The 15,154-nt window shown below is 43.0% G+C and overlaps 1 protein-coding gene and 1 non-coding gene across 2 annotated transcripts in view; one reads left to right on the top strand and one right to left on the bottom strand.

Annotated features, from left to right (window-relative positions):
• LOC138353262 (uncharacterized) overlaps positions 1-15,154 on the bottom strand; it is a 472,768-nt gene that overhangs the window by 448,523 nt on the left and 9,091 nt on the right. The gene's annotated exons all lie outside the window — the stretch shown is intronic.
• Positions 12,485-12,557, top strand: TRNAV-UAC (transfer RNA valine (anticodon UAC)). The gene has a single exon. It is a non-coding gene; the product is annotated as a tRNA-Val (tRNA).

Raw genomic sequence — 15,154 nt, 5'->3', positions numbered from 1 at the left:
CAAGTATAAGATGCTACATTCAAGATACGTCACCGGTAGCACAAAACATTTTGACCAGGAGGCAAAATGTACCAAGAACCCCCCCCCCCCCTTATTCCACAAACCCTCCATGCCGGCTCGTCATCAACTAGCAAACTACCCATCCCTGCCTGCCTGCTCCTGATTGGTGACTCGCCGACTGCGCACATGCACACTGCACCTCAGCGCCATCTACCTGAGTCGACGTCTGAGCCTGACCAGCCATCAAGTTCATAATATTCTTTGTGCTCTTAGAGTTGACCTCTCTCTCTGGCATACTAAGCTCTCTGGCTTTCGTATACTAAGGGAGGTCTCGGCTAAAGCCAATATTCTCAGCACCATTTCACCATTATATTACTTAATCTATTGTGTTTTTGCATTTATCTTTGTCATTTTATTGCACCTGTCATTTACCCGAGATTTGTCTTTATTTTCATTTATGTTTAAAGTAAATATATTAAAGTTTCATTATTCATACTTTGTGTTTTACGTGTTCCTCCCTCTAACTTACCACAGACAACAGGCAAGCAGTCTATCTTTTTTTTGTAAGTGTGACCAGGCATTGACACCTGCCATTGGAGGACTGCCGAACATCTATACTCCAACACTTTCCCGTCACATTTAGTGGGGGCCTGTCCACGGAGCTTCACTCAGGTACTAGTACCAGAACGTCAATTTGTGGTAAGCGTACTTTGCTTTGCTAAAGTTGCTTTTCAATATTATCATTAATTTTTATTTGTATGGGTGCTGTGTGTATTGTGCATAACTATGGTGAGTGTGGGATAACTTTGGATTATGTGGTGACTGTAGGCCTCAGTCATTCTCTTAATTGGTCATCTCTCCCTCTGTGTTATTACTCGTGTTTACCACCTTTTGTCCCTAGGATATTTCTCATATTATCGGCAGATCATCATTGTGGTACCCTGGTACTTTGGTTTGTCTTCGGGTTAAAGCACCCTATCTTCTGCAATCCGACCAAAGGAGGATAAGAGGGCCATAGTTCCTCTAGCACGGACTACGTTGCTGAGTTGGGATCTCAGCAGCAGTTCTCGTCACCAGTTGACACTCGCACCCCTACACGTCGGTCAGAGATGATGATATTTACTTAGGTAGGGAATTAGCTTTCTTTTTACAGAGCACAAAGTTCGCTAATTCTGTAAGTATCATATTAATTTAGTGGGAAACCCTTGCTTATGTCCTATAGAGACTCGGCAAGGTATGCCTACATTCTTGGACTACCTAATTCACTTTTGGAGCAATTATGTTTCATTTGTTTTAGAAACTCAGTTTCATTTATTTAGTAGGATTTTCTTGCCCTTATTCTCTTAAATTGAGTACCGGGTACAAGATTTTCCTGCAACTTTGATTGACTAATCATTTACCATCCTATAATTTCGTTAATTGTTAAAGATTAAAATTCCACAGGATAGTTACCAGTGGCCACGTTATCCTGTTTCTGACATTTACCATATCACAACTATATTCGTTGTACATTTATTTGCTATCTTTCACCATGTTTCGTCTCCAACCTTTCCGTAACGATCCAGCAGGTGAAATAGGGACCTTATGTCGTGCAAGAGGACTGAATTACAAACTCTTGCACACGAGTATCAACTAGATGTCCCCCATGGAGCCAACAAAAATGAATTACATAACCTAATTATGGATCACCTCTTAGATGAAGGGACAATTGACTCTGAAACTCACGAAACATATTCTGTTGCAGATAAACATGAATTGGCAACTATGAAAATCAAACTAGAACTTGCAAAACTTGAGAGGGAGCAGCAGCAAGAAGCTATCCACATGAGAGAAAGAGAGGCTACCCTGGCGAAAGAAGCTCTACAAATGAGGAAAAAAGAAGCTGCAATCAGGAAAGAAGAACAAGAACAAGAACGGGCCACCTCACGTTCCTTGAGGTGGCCCTCAAGGAACGTGAGACTACAATACTCCGTGAGCGTGAGCGAGTACAGCTTGAAGCAAAACAACACCACCTGGAGATACAACGCGAGCATGACAAACAACAAGCGGATATGGTTATAGAATGTCGTCAACGAGAACTCACGTTGGAAACTACACACCTCATTCAACGCCAGCAAGCTACCGTCAGTCTTCCAGTAAGTTTCAATGTCTCCCATGCAAGTAAGTTAATGCACCATTCGTTTGAGACAGAGATTGATGTCTTTTTTACCACCTTTGAGACCCGAGCTAATCAACTTAGGCTGGCCTGCTGACCAATGGTCCACCCTTCTCAGAGTGCCATCTCACAGGTAGAGCTGCAGTTACTCTCAGTACCTTAGCGTCTGGAGGAATGGACTACCAGACCCTGAAGCATGCAGTGTTGGACGCCTACCTTCTCTCCACCGAAAGCTACAGACGAAAATTCCGTGTATCATCTTAAGGCAAGTACCACCACCTTTCTAGAATTTGCCAATACCAAGAAAAGATATTTCATGAAATGGCTGGAAGTAGCACATGTCTCTACATTTGCAGAACTCGTCAACCTCATTCTAGTTGAGGAATTCTTGAGACGTGTTCCCCCTTCCGTCCGTTTATATCTAGCAGATAAGAAGAAACGACAACATCAATGTGCGAAGTCGGCTGACACCTACAGCCTCATCCATCGGCTGACACCATCACCACCTCCCAGTAAGAAGTCTTGGTACAGTTACGGTAAAGTGAGTACAGATCAAGCGAGCTCACAATTGTATTGTAAGTATTGCAAACTCTATGGACATACCATAGATAGATGTGTGAAGGCTCAATACAAGAGCAATGAATCTACTAAAACCCAAACAGACTCCTCCTAAGTCCGGTAAGCCTGTGATGAATGTTGGTGTTCATGTTAATGATATTTCTCTCTTCAGTAAACACCTGTATCCTGGAACTGTCTCAACCAACGGTACAGATTTGGAGAGACGTTTCAAATTGAAGATCTTGAAGGACACAGCGGCTCTTCAGTCAATTATATTGAAATCGGCTGTGCCTAACATCACCTATACCGGGGAAAACAGTCCTTATATCACTGACCTCACTGCTACCACTCCATATCCACTCGCCAGAGTACACCTGGATTGTCCTTTCGTGACCAGTGAAGTCCAAGTCGCCATCAGTGAAAAAGCCTTTTCCCATGCCTGGAGTGCAACTTCTCCTGGGCAACGACTTGGCAGAAGATCTGCAACCGTCCAACCTGATCATCACGGACAAACCCCAGGTGTGTACCTCTGTAATGGATAATCCCATCTTTGAATATGTTCCAGCAGAGGTCCAAGAAAGTGATAAAGTTTCTCCTCCGGTTTTGGTGACCACCTGTGCAAAAGGTGCACGCCCGCAACCAGCTGATTCTACTTCTACCGCTGTCCCTGAAGACCCTCAGAATCTACCTCCTAATCTTACCAGTTTGGAGTTCCGTAAGTTACAGAGGAAGATCAATCATTAACACCATTATTCTTCCAGGCTGAGACTCAACCTGACAGTATCCCTGGGTTCTTACTAGAGAATCAGTTGGCTCTACCGCAGATACAGACCCAGTAAGCTGAAGGAGGATGACGATTGGGCCAATGTCGAACAACTAGTGAATTCCCACCAGCATACGGCCCGATATTCTACACCTGGTCCACGGAGCTCTTTCTCACTATGGTTTTAACAAAAACCTACCACGGAATTAGACAAGATTACTACTGGGCCAGGTATGGTAAAAGACGTTAAAAAGTACGTACAACAGTGTCATACAGTCAGATGGCAGGTAAACACCTAACATCTCTATTCCCCAGGCTCCACTAAAACCCATCCAGGTGCCTGCGGAACCTTTCCACAGACTCATCATAGACTGTGTTGGTCCTTTACCCCGGAACCAGTTCTGGCAACGCCTATATATTAACTATCATGTGTCCTACCACCAGATTCACCATAGCAGTTCCAGTAAAGAACATTACGGCTGCTATTGTGGTGAAACACCTATTGAAGATCTTCACCCAGTATGGATTTCCAAGAGAGGTTCAAAGCGACTGTGGCACCAACTTCACCAGTGATCTCTTCATGAAGACACTGGAGGAGTTCAACATCACACAGTATTGTCCAGCCCCTATCATCCTGCTTCACAGGGTTCTCTTGAACGTAGTCATCAGACTATTAAAGCACTCCTAAAGAAATTCTGCAATGACACCTTGAAGGACTGGGATAAACAACTTGATCTCATATGTGCATTTTCAGAAGTCTCCCCGATGAGTCTCTAGGAGTATCTCCTTATGAGACGCTCTACGGACGTAAGTGCCGTACTCCTCTCAAAGCTTTCAAAGACTCTCTACGAAAAGCCACTTTCAGTGACCTTCAGAATGTGCCCAGTTTCTTCAAAACTTAAAACACATTCTAGAGAGAGTACGTAAATTTGCTAATGACAATCTATTGAAAGCCCAGGAGAGGATGAAGATTCATTTTGAGCAAAGCAGCAAATTAAGGAAATTTAAACCAGGAGACTTCGTGTTGGCATATTTTCCTATCCCAGATTCTCCATTGCAAAATAAGTTTTCAGGACCATACCGCATCAAGGAGTGCAGAAACAACCACAACTACGTTCTTGAGACTCCAGATAGGCGGCGGAAGACCCAGTTGTGCCACGTCAACCTCCTGAAGCAGTATCAAGGTATTCCCCCCACTGTGTTGGTATCAGTCTCCACATTTAAAGGTCCATACCTCCACAGTGAAACCTTCCCTGCTTCTCCCGAAAGCACTAACACTGAGTTGGTGCTTTCCAAATCGGAAATCCTACCTGATCTTCATCCCAATTTACAGGACTATAATAGTGCTCCTTTGCCATGTTCTAATCCTATTCTCGCCTAGCCAGATATCACGAAGCCTTTCATCCTCCATGTCGACGCCAGTGGTACCGGCAGCGGGGGTGTCCTGATGCAACAACGAGGCGAGGAGATTCTACCTGTTAGCTACTACAGCTACAAGGAACTACAGCACGATCGAAAGGGAGCAACTCTCCATCGTCCTGAACTTGCAGCACTTCGAATCGTACCTGCAAGATGCTCGGTCTACCACCATCTACTCGGACCACAATCCCCTATGCTTCCTGCAACAAGCCCAATTCAACAATCAACGGCTTCTACGATGGGCTTTATATCTGCAGAATTTCAACCTGGAGATCTCTACATCAAGGGTTCTGACAACATCATAGCAGACGCCCTCTCCAGAGTCTATGAGGTTGAGGCATCTCCACCTACCACTCTACCACCTGAAGATAACTTCACCCGGAACCGCAGGCTTCAGAGGAGAGTTCTGACGATAATCTCTTTCAAGACAGATTGAGCCTGCTCTTCCCTACCTAAAGTTACGTCAAGTCTACAAGTATAAGATGCTACATTCAAGATACCTCCACCGGTAGCACAAAACATTTTGACCAGGAGGCAAAACGTACCCTAAAACCTCCCCTACTCTACACACCCTCCACGCCGGCTCGTCGTCAACCAGCCAACTACCCATCCCAGCCTGCCTGCTCCTCATTGGTGACTCGCCGACCGCGCACCTGCACACTGCACCTCAGCGCCATCTACCTGAGTCGACGTCTGAGCCTGACCAGCCATCAACTTCAGAATATTCTTTGTGCTCTTAGAGTTGACATCTCTCTCTGGCATACTAAGCTCTCTGGCTTTTGTATACTAAGGGAGGTCTCAGCCATAGCCAATATTCTCAGCACCATTTCACCATTATACTATTTAATCTATTGTGTTTTTGCATTTGTCTTTGTTATTTAATTGCACTATTCATTTACCCGAGATTTGTCTTTTTTTCATTTATGTTTAAAGTAAATATATTAAAGTTTCATTGTTCATACTTCGTGTTTTACGTGTTCCTCCCTCTCACTTACCACAGACAACAGGCAAGCAGTCTATCTTTTTTTTTGTAAGTGTGACCAGGCATTGACACCTGCCACTGGAGGACTGCCGAACATCTACAGTCCAACACTTTCCCGTCACAACACATGATGAAGTCAAGTTGTTTATCCCAGTCTTTCATGGCTTCATTGCAAAATTTCTTTAGGAGTGATTTAATCGTTTGGTGACTACGTTCAAGAGAACCCTGTGAAGCAGGATGATAGGGGCTGGACAATACTTGAGTGATGTTGAACTCTTCCAGCGTCTTCTTGAAGAGATCACTGGTGAAGTTGGTGCCACAGTCACTTTGAACCTCCCTTGGAAATCCGTATTGGTTAAAGATCTTCAATAGTTGTTTTACCATCGTAGCAGCCGTAATGTTCTTTACAGGAACTGCTATGGGGAATCTGGTGGTTGGACACAGGATGGTTAGTATATAAGCGTTGCCAGAACTGGTCCGGGGTAAAGGACCAACACAGTCAATGATGAGTCTGTGGAAAGGGTCTGCAGGCACCAGGATGGGAATTAAAGGAGCTTTGGGAATCGGGATGTTACGTTTCTCTGCCATCTGACATATATGACACTGTTGCACGTAACTTTTGACGTTTTAACCATACCTGGCCAGTAGTAGTCTTGTCTGATTCCGTGACAGGTTTTGTTAAAACCATAGTGAGAAAGTGCTCCATGGGCCAGGTGTAGAATATCGGGCCGTAGGCTGGTGGGAACCACTAGTTGCTCGACATTTGCCCAATCGTCATCCTCCGTCAGCTTACTGGGTCTGTACCTGCGGTAGAGCAACTGATTCTCTAGGAAGAACCCAGGGATAATGTCAGGTTGAGTCTCAGCCTGGAAGAATAATGGTGTTAATGAAGGATCCTCCCTCTGTAACTTACGGAACTCCAACATAGTAAGATTCTGTGGTAGGTTCTGATGGTCTTTAGGGACAGCGGTTGCAGTAGAGTCAGCTGGTTGCGAGCGTGCAGCTTGTGCACGGGTAGTCACCAAAACCGGAGGGGAAACTTTATCACTTTCTTGAACCTCTGCTGGAACATACTTTAAGATGGGTTGTCCACTACAGAGTCACATACCTGGGGTTTGTCCATGATGAACAGGTTGAAAGGTTGCAGATCTTCGGCCAAGTCATTGCCCAGGAGAAGTTGCACTCCAGACATGGGAAAAGGCTTTTCACTGATGGCGACTTGGACTTCACCGGTCACGAAAGGACAATCCAGGTGGACTCTGGCGAGTGGATACGGAGTGGTAGCAGTGAGGTCAGTGATAAGGACGGTTTTCCCGGTGTAGGTGATGTTAGGCACATCCGATTTCAATATTATTGACTGAAGAGCCGCTGTGTCCCTCAAGATCTTCAATTTGAAACGTCCCTCCGAATCTGTACTGTTGGCAGAGACAGTTCCAGGATACAGGTGTTTGCTGAAGAGAGAAAGATCATTAACAGGAACACCAACATTCATCACAGGCTTACCGGACTTTGGAGGAGTCGGTTTAGGTTTAGGAGTTTCACTATAGCCTTTGTATTGAGCTTTTCCACATTTATCTATGGTATGTCCATACAGCTTGCAATACTTACTGCAATTGGGAGGTCGCTTGATCGGTACTCACTTTGTCATAACTATACCAAGACTTCTTACTGGAAGGTGGGTCTGTGTTAGCCGGTGTATGAGGCTGTAGGTGTCAACCGACTTCGCACATCTGATGTAGTCGGTTTCTTCTTTGTCTGCTAAATATAAACGGATGGAAGGGTGAGCACGTCTAAAGAATTCCTCAACTAGAATGAGGTTGACGAGTCTGAAAATGTTGAGACATGTGCTGCTTCCAGCCATTTCATGAAATATCTTTTCTTTGTATTGCCAATTTCTAAAAAGGTGGTGGTACTTGCCTTTAGATAATCACGGAATTTTCGTCTGTAGCTATCGGTGGAGAGAAGGTAGGCATCTAAAACTGCTTGCTTCAGGGTCTGGTAGTCATTCTCAGACGCTAATGTACTGAGAGTAACCGCAGCTCTACCTGTGAGATGCACTCTGAGAAGGGTTGACCATTGATCTTCAGGCCAGCTAAGTTTTTTACTAGGGTATCAAAAGTGCTGAAAAACACATCGATCTCTGTCTCAACGAATGGTGGCATTAACTTACTTGCATGGGAGACATTGAAGCTTACGGGAAGACTAGCGGTAGCTTGTTGGCGCTGAGTGTGGTGTGTAGTTTCCAAGGTGAGTTCTTGTCGACGACATGCTAAAACACTCTCAGCTTGCTGTTTATTGTGCTCACGTTGCATCTCCAGGTGAAGTTATCTTGCTTCAAGCAGTTCTCTCTCCCGCTCACGCTGTAGGGCAGCCTCACGTTCTCTTAGGGTCGCCTCGCGTTCCTGTTCTTCTTTCTTTAGGGCAGCCTCCTCTTTCTTTAGGGCAGCCTCTCGTTCTCTTCGTTGTAGAGCTTCTTTCTCATATGCAGCTTGTTCTTGCAGTTGTTCCCGCTCGATTTTCGCTAGTTCGAGCTTCAACTTCATAGCTGCCAGAGCATGTTTATCTGCAATAGAATAGTTTTCGTGTGCTTCAGAGTCTATAATTCCTTCTTCTAAGAGGTATCCAAGATAAGATTGTGTAAGTCATTTTTGTTGGCTCCAGGGGGAGCATCTAGTTGATACTCGTTGCAAGAGTTTGTAATTCGGTCCTCCTGGCACGACTTAAGTTCCCACTTCACTTGCTGGATCGTTACGAAATGCTGAGAGACGAAACATTTTGAAATAGCAAATAAGTGTACAACGAATATACTGGTGATATTGTAAGTGTCAATAACAGGATGACGTGGCAACTGGTAACTATCCTGTGGAAATTTAATCGTTAACAATTAACGTTAATATTAAATTGGCAAATGATTAGTCAATCAAAATCGCAGGAAATCTTGTACCCGGTACTCAATGTTAGAGAATAAAGGCAAGAAAATCCTACTAAATAAATGAAACCGATAGTTTCGAAAACAAATGAAACTTGTAATTGTTTCAAAAGTGAACAGTCCAAGAATGTAGGGATACCTTGCAGAGTCTCTATAGGACAGAAGCAAGGGGTTTTCCTACTCTAATTATATGATACTTACAGAATTAGCGTTCCTTGTGCTCTAAAAAAAGAGACTAATTCCCTACCTGAGTAAATATCATCATCTCTGACCGACGTATTGGGGTGCGAGTGTCAACTGGTGACGAGAACTGCTGTTGAGGTCCCAACTCAACAGCGTAGTCCGTGCTAGAGGAAATATGACCCTCTGTATCCTCCTGTGGTCGGATTGCAGAAGATAGAGTGCTTTGGCAGGAAGACAAACCGAAGTACCAGGGTACCAAAAATGATGATCTGCTGTAATTTGGGAAATATCCTAGGGGCAAAAAAGGTGGAATACATGAGTAATAACATAGGAGGGATGACCAATTAAGAGAATGACTGAGGCCTCCAGTCACCACGTAATCCACAGTTATCCAACACTCACATTATGCTACCCTCGGAAAGCACAAAATACACAGCACAATATAAATATTAAAAGTAATGAAAATATTGAAAAGCAACTGTATCAAAGCCAAGTACACTTACCACAAATTGATGTTTTAGTACTAGTACCTGAGTGAGGCTCCTTGGAAAGGCCTCCATTAAATGTGATGGAAAAAAGAAGTGTAGGTGTTCGGCAGACCTCCCAATGGCTGGTGTCAATGCCTATCGCATTTAAGAAAAAAAAATGACTGCATAGCTGTTGTGTCCTGTGGTAAAGTAAGGCAAAACACATAGTATGAACAATGAAACTTTAATTAATTTAAAACAAATTAAGAATAAGACAATTCCTTGGCTATGTACAGTGCAAACTCAAAAGATTACAAAAATCACATATAATAATAAAGTGGTGACGTTACTCTAAAATGGATAAAGACAAAATGAAATTAACAGGTGCTGAGAATAAAGCGCTGGCTGAGAACATCCATTAATAGACAGAGCGTATATCAGATGGTTGTTTCAGCTTGAGAGCAAAGAATATTCTAACTCCAATGGCTGGTGCAGGCCCAGACATCGGCTAGGTAGATGGTGCTGAGGTGCAGAAGTGCAGTGGTGCAGACGTCGATTCACCAATCAGAAGCGGGCTAGCTGGAAATGCTAGTTTGGTGATCGGCGACGAGGGAGGGGGAGGGTGGAGAGCGAGTGTGATACGTTTGCGCCTGGCAAAACGTAGTTGACTAAATATGTACTACACTTGCTTGTAGTATCTAGATATTGTAGATGTACTGAAGTAACATGACGATAGGAAAGAGCAGGCCAAATCTCTCTTGAAGGAGATTATCGTAACAATATATATATATATATATATATATATATATATATATATATATATATATATATATATATATATATATATATATATATATATAATATGTCGTACCTAGTAGCCAGAACGTACTTCTGAGCCTACTATGCAAGACCCGATTTGCCTAATAAGCCACGTTTTCATGAAATAATTGTTTTTCGACTACCTAACCTACCTAACCTAACCTAACCTAACTTTTTCGGCAACCTAACCTAACCTAACCTATAAAGATAGGTTAGGTAGGGTTGGTTAGGTTCGGTCATATATCTACGTTAATTTTAGCTCCAATAAAAAAAAATTGACCTCATTCATAATGAAATGGGTAGCTTTATCATTTCATAAGAAAAAAATTAGAGAAAATATATTAATTTAGGAAAACTTGGCTTATTAGGCAAATCGGGCCTTGCATAGTAGGCTGAGAAGTGCGTTCTGGCTACTAGGTACGACATATATATATATATATATATATATATATATATATATATATATATATATATATATATATATATTATGTCGTACCTAGTAGCCAGAACTCACTTCTCAGCCTACTATGCAAGGCCCGATTTGCCTAATAAGCCAAGTTTTCATGAATTAATAGTTTTTCGATTACCTAACCTACCTAACCTAACCTAACCTAACGTTTTCGGCTGCCTAACCTAACCTAACCTATAAAGATAGGTTAGGTTAGGTTAGGTAGGGTTGGTTAGGTTCGGTCATATATCTACGTTAATTTTAACTCAAATAAAAAAAAATTGACCTCATACATAATGAAATGGGTAGCTTTATCATTTCATATGAAAAAAATAGAGAAAATATATTAATTCAGGAAAACTTGGCTTATTAGGCAAATCGGGCCTTGCATAGTAGGCTGAGAAGTGCGTTCTGGCTACTAGGTACGACATATATATATATATATATATATATATACTTTACAAGAGTTCTTACTTTCTTGTAAAGAAAGACCTGCCACGTGCATGCATAGCGTTTCGGGCTGGTCCTTAATCTTAATTTTCCCTGAAATACGACCCGCCAAATCTTTAACAACCAGGTAAGGTTCGGGCCCGACAGCCAGGGGGTGCGGAGGTACCCACCTGTGCCTGGCGTGCATGGTGGTTGGACACTCGTCGTTGTTGACGTGGCTTGCACGATGGGGGGGGGACCTTCTCTCCGTTTTGTGGGGGGAGGGGAGGAAAGGGTGCATAGAACCACTTTTTGGTCTTTGTTTGGGGGACGGGCTGTTCTTCTATTAAGACTACTCGATAGCTCAGTCGATAGAGCTTCGGACTCACGCTTTGAATCCACATTTTGAGTCTCCAGGAGCTTAGGTGAATGAAAGATTTATATCCCAGCTTGTCCTCCAAACAAAGACCCAAAAGTGATTCCATGCACCCGCCAAACCCCCTGTTTATGAATGAAAAACGGCTTACAAACCGTTTTTTCACACTCACAACTGTTGACGTTCGAACACTTCCAGAACAAGTGCTTCACTGACGAATTTTGTTCGAACCATAACGCTGTAAATGCTTTACCCACGTACTACAAATACAAATAATCCCCAACAGAATCTAAACACCTAACCTAACCATTTCTATATATGCACAATATGCTAATATATTATAATATTAATTTATATTTCGGAAAATGTCCGTTTTGAATGAACAGCATGTTAAAATTTATGAATGCGTCTGTGGGGTCGACCGCTGGGTGTAATGGACTTGAGTCGAGGACGGGTTATATATCCACGGAAGTGTGGAGGACAGTTTATGATAGATGGCATTATGGTACACGATATTATGAAAGTATTATGATAAATGGTGTTATGATATTATGATAGATAGAAGCAGCAAGGTTCAATAATTTTCATGTTAATTTATGAGTCAATTATGGGATACTGAGAAGCAAGTGTTCAAAGTTCATTCTCAACTCACAATCGGGAATCCCGGATTCGAAGCCTGGGTGGGAAAGAAACGTTACCTTTCTTGGGCACGTTACCTTTCACCTAATGCCACTGTTGTTCACCTAACAGTATATAGGTATCCGGGAGTTAGCCAACTGTTGCGTGGTTGCATCTTGGTCGCATTTCTTGGGGAAGGTCAGAAGTTTGACATCAGTGGTACCTCGATATAAGTATAACGTATTACATTCCAAATTATTGTTAAAGATACAACCTGCAGCGATTAAAAAAATATAGTCAAATCTAGTATAAAACATTAGGCATCAAGTGATTCAATGGCTCTCGTAGTGTAGTGGTTATCACGTCTGCTTTACACGCAGAAGGTCCCAGGTTCGAGCCCTGGCGGGAGCAGTTCTTTATTAAATTGTTTTTCAGCCCTCTCCGTCTGGTAGATAGAGAGGATAAAACTAATGCAAATTCCATAATTCGATTAAAATGTAACTCAAACCTCTCAAAACGTTATACTTATGGAACACGGAGAAATTTCAGACGTTTAGTGAAAAAATTAGTTTCTTAAAATTATAAATTAGTTAACTTAGATGACTTTGTATTTAATTAAGAAGTGGAACATAGAGGGTGGTGCTGAAGATGATTAAGGAGCGAGTTAGCCATGTGGGATGCAGAGATGATAATCTGTGATAGTCACACCTTCACCCCACACAGCAGGGTGTCGGGGACCAGACCCTGTCTTAGCAAATCAGAATTGTAGAACTCTGAGGATTAGGAATATTTTTATTACAGTCCCATAGTGCGCTGTGCTAACATGTATACAGGTCCATGATGCGCTGCGCTAACATATATACAGGACCGTGGTGCGCTGCGCTAGCTTGTATACAGGACCATGGTGCGCTGCGCTAGCTTACATACAGGTCCATGGTTCGCTACGCTAACATGTATACAGGTCCATGGTGCTCTGCGCTAACATGTATTCAGGTCCATGGTGCGCTGCACTTATAATAATCAATAATGCATTTTGTTGGGGACAGGTAGCCAATGAATATATATACTCTTTAGGCTGATATCGAGATCCTCCCTAGGATGCAACCCCATGACAGGTACCTACCTCCCGGGTACCTATTTACTGCTACGTGAGCAGATCCATTAGGTGACAGGTAACGTGCCCAACCATTTCAATCCCACCCGGGATTCCCGATTGTAAATCAAGAACGAATTCATGTGATTATGAGCAATTTAGATTTTTACGTAGCAGGAATTGTCCGGGCGGTAGAGTAATCTTGTGCATTCTCTTATGCATTTAAAAGAGCCTCCCTGAGTCTGAGTCCGAAGCCAAATAGCTTCTTCTGGTTACGTATGTGTGGGGGGTGGGGGGAGGGGGGGAATGGGGGTGGAGAGGGTTATTATGATGGTTGAGCCGGGGGGTGGTGGGGGTGGGGGTGGAGAGGGTTATTATGATGGTTGAGCCGGGGGGTGGGGGTGGGGGTGGAGAGGGTTATTATGATGGTTGAGCCGGGGGGGGTGGGGGTGGGGGTGGAGAGGGTTATTATGATGGTTGAGCCGGGGGGGGGGGGTGAATGGGTGAGTGTAGATGGATAGGTGAATCACACGCTAAGTGAGCACATCCAATACCCTAACCCTTATCAACTTACTAAAACCGGAAATTGTTTCCATTATGGCAGTTTACTGCCTGAAAGAATCAGACATGGCACCTGCCTCTTCTATATGTGTCTGGAGGGGTCAGAGCTCTGGTGCGGTTTATGACATCATAAACACCGGACTCAACATAACAGAGAGCAAGTGTAGCCGGGAGTAGAGAGAGGACGCTTGTACACACAAGACAGACAGGCACTCGCGTGACCACAGGTAAGGCAGGGTTGGGGAGGTTTCTCTACATTTTATTGCCGAGGAAAATGGAACAGCTTTCAGATCTTCTTAGTCACATAATATCAAGGTTTATGTTGGTGTACATGTGTACTTAACTACTTGTGCTTCCCTAAGACTTCGTGCTTACTTGTACTTGCCAAACAGTATTTACCCAGCTGTACTTGCCTTGCTCTTCCTACAATCAAAGGCAGATCTGAATCAATCAATCAGTGTTTGTTTGCAGTCTGCCTCCACCACTCAACAATCAGTGTTGGAGTCTACCTGTACGTCTGATTTTCCTAAATAGTTCATTCAAATGTTATAATAGAGCAACTTTTAATGAGCGAGAGAGAGAGAGAGAGAGAGAGGAGAGAGAGAGAGAGAGAGAGAGAGGAGAGAGAGAGAGAGAGAAGAGAGAGAGCAAAACAAATTCATATACTCTTGCAAGGAGAAATTGTAACATGTCGGCCTTGTATTAGACCAATTAATTCAGCTCACGGGAATGTGTGATTCATACAGATTACAGAGAATTTCAATGTTATTGGTCTTGAATCACATGAGTAGGGTATGCCAGAACACTGGACATTGTTATTGGTTCTCAGTCTTACGAGACCAATGTTATGGGTTTTGAGTCATACAAGAATAATGCTATTGGTTCTATATCATACTTGAGCTTTCTACCCTAAGCAACTCTACAAACATCTAGAAACTTACACTATTTCATGTCAAGCTTACACTTTACCGAAATTTTTGGACAGATTAAATTACCATTTAAAAACAGTTAATAACTTCCATGACTTTGGGGCTCTTGGTTATTGTTCATTAACAATAAAATTCAATATATCTGAGGCAGCATGAAAGGACAAATTTTCAATTTTTCCATCCAACATCAGGCAAGCAGTGGACGACCTACTTATAATAACACAACATACTTAGTCATACAGACCCAATACTCGACGCAAATTCAAGGTCATGTAGGGCCATAAACCCCCACACAGTCAAGGTTAAACAATGATTACAGAAAACCTTGATTACACAAGGCCTGTGTAATCGAGGTCAAACAAACTAACACAAACTGAAGGTCACGTAGACCCACACACCGCCCGTAACACGGGTGGCACGTGAAC

This window comes from Procambarus clarkii, chromosome 56 (assembly GCF_040958095.1).
Source record: "Procambarus clarkii isolate CNS0578487 chromosome 56, FALCON_Pclarkii_2.0, whole genome shotgun sequence".
NCBI lineage: Eukaryota > Metazoa > Arthropoda > Malacostraca > Decapoda > Cambaridae > Procambarus > Procambarus clarkii.
The sequence above is the reverse complement of the archived record's forward strand: the minus strand, read 5'-3'. Positions and strand labels throughout refer to the sequence as shown.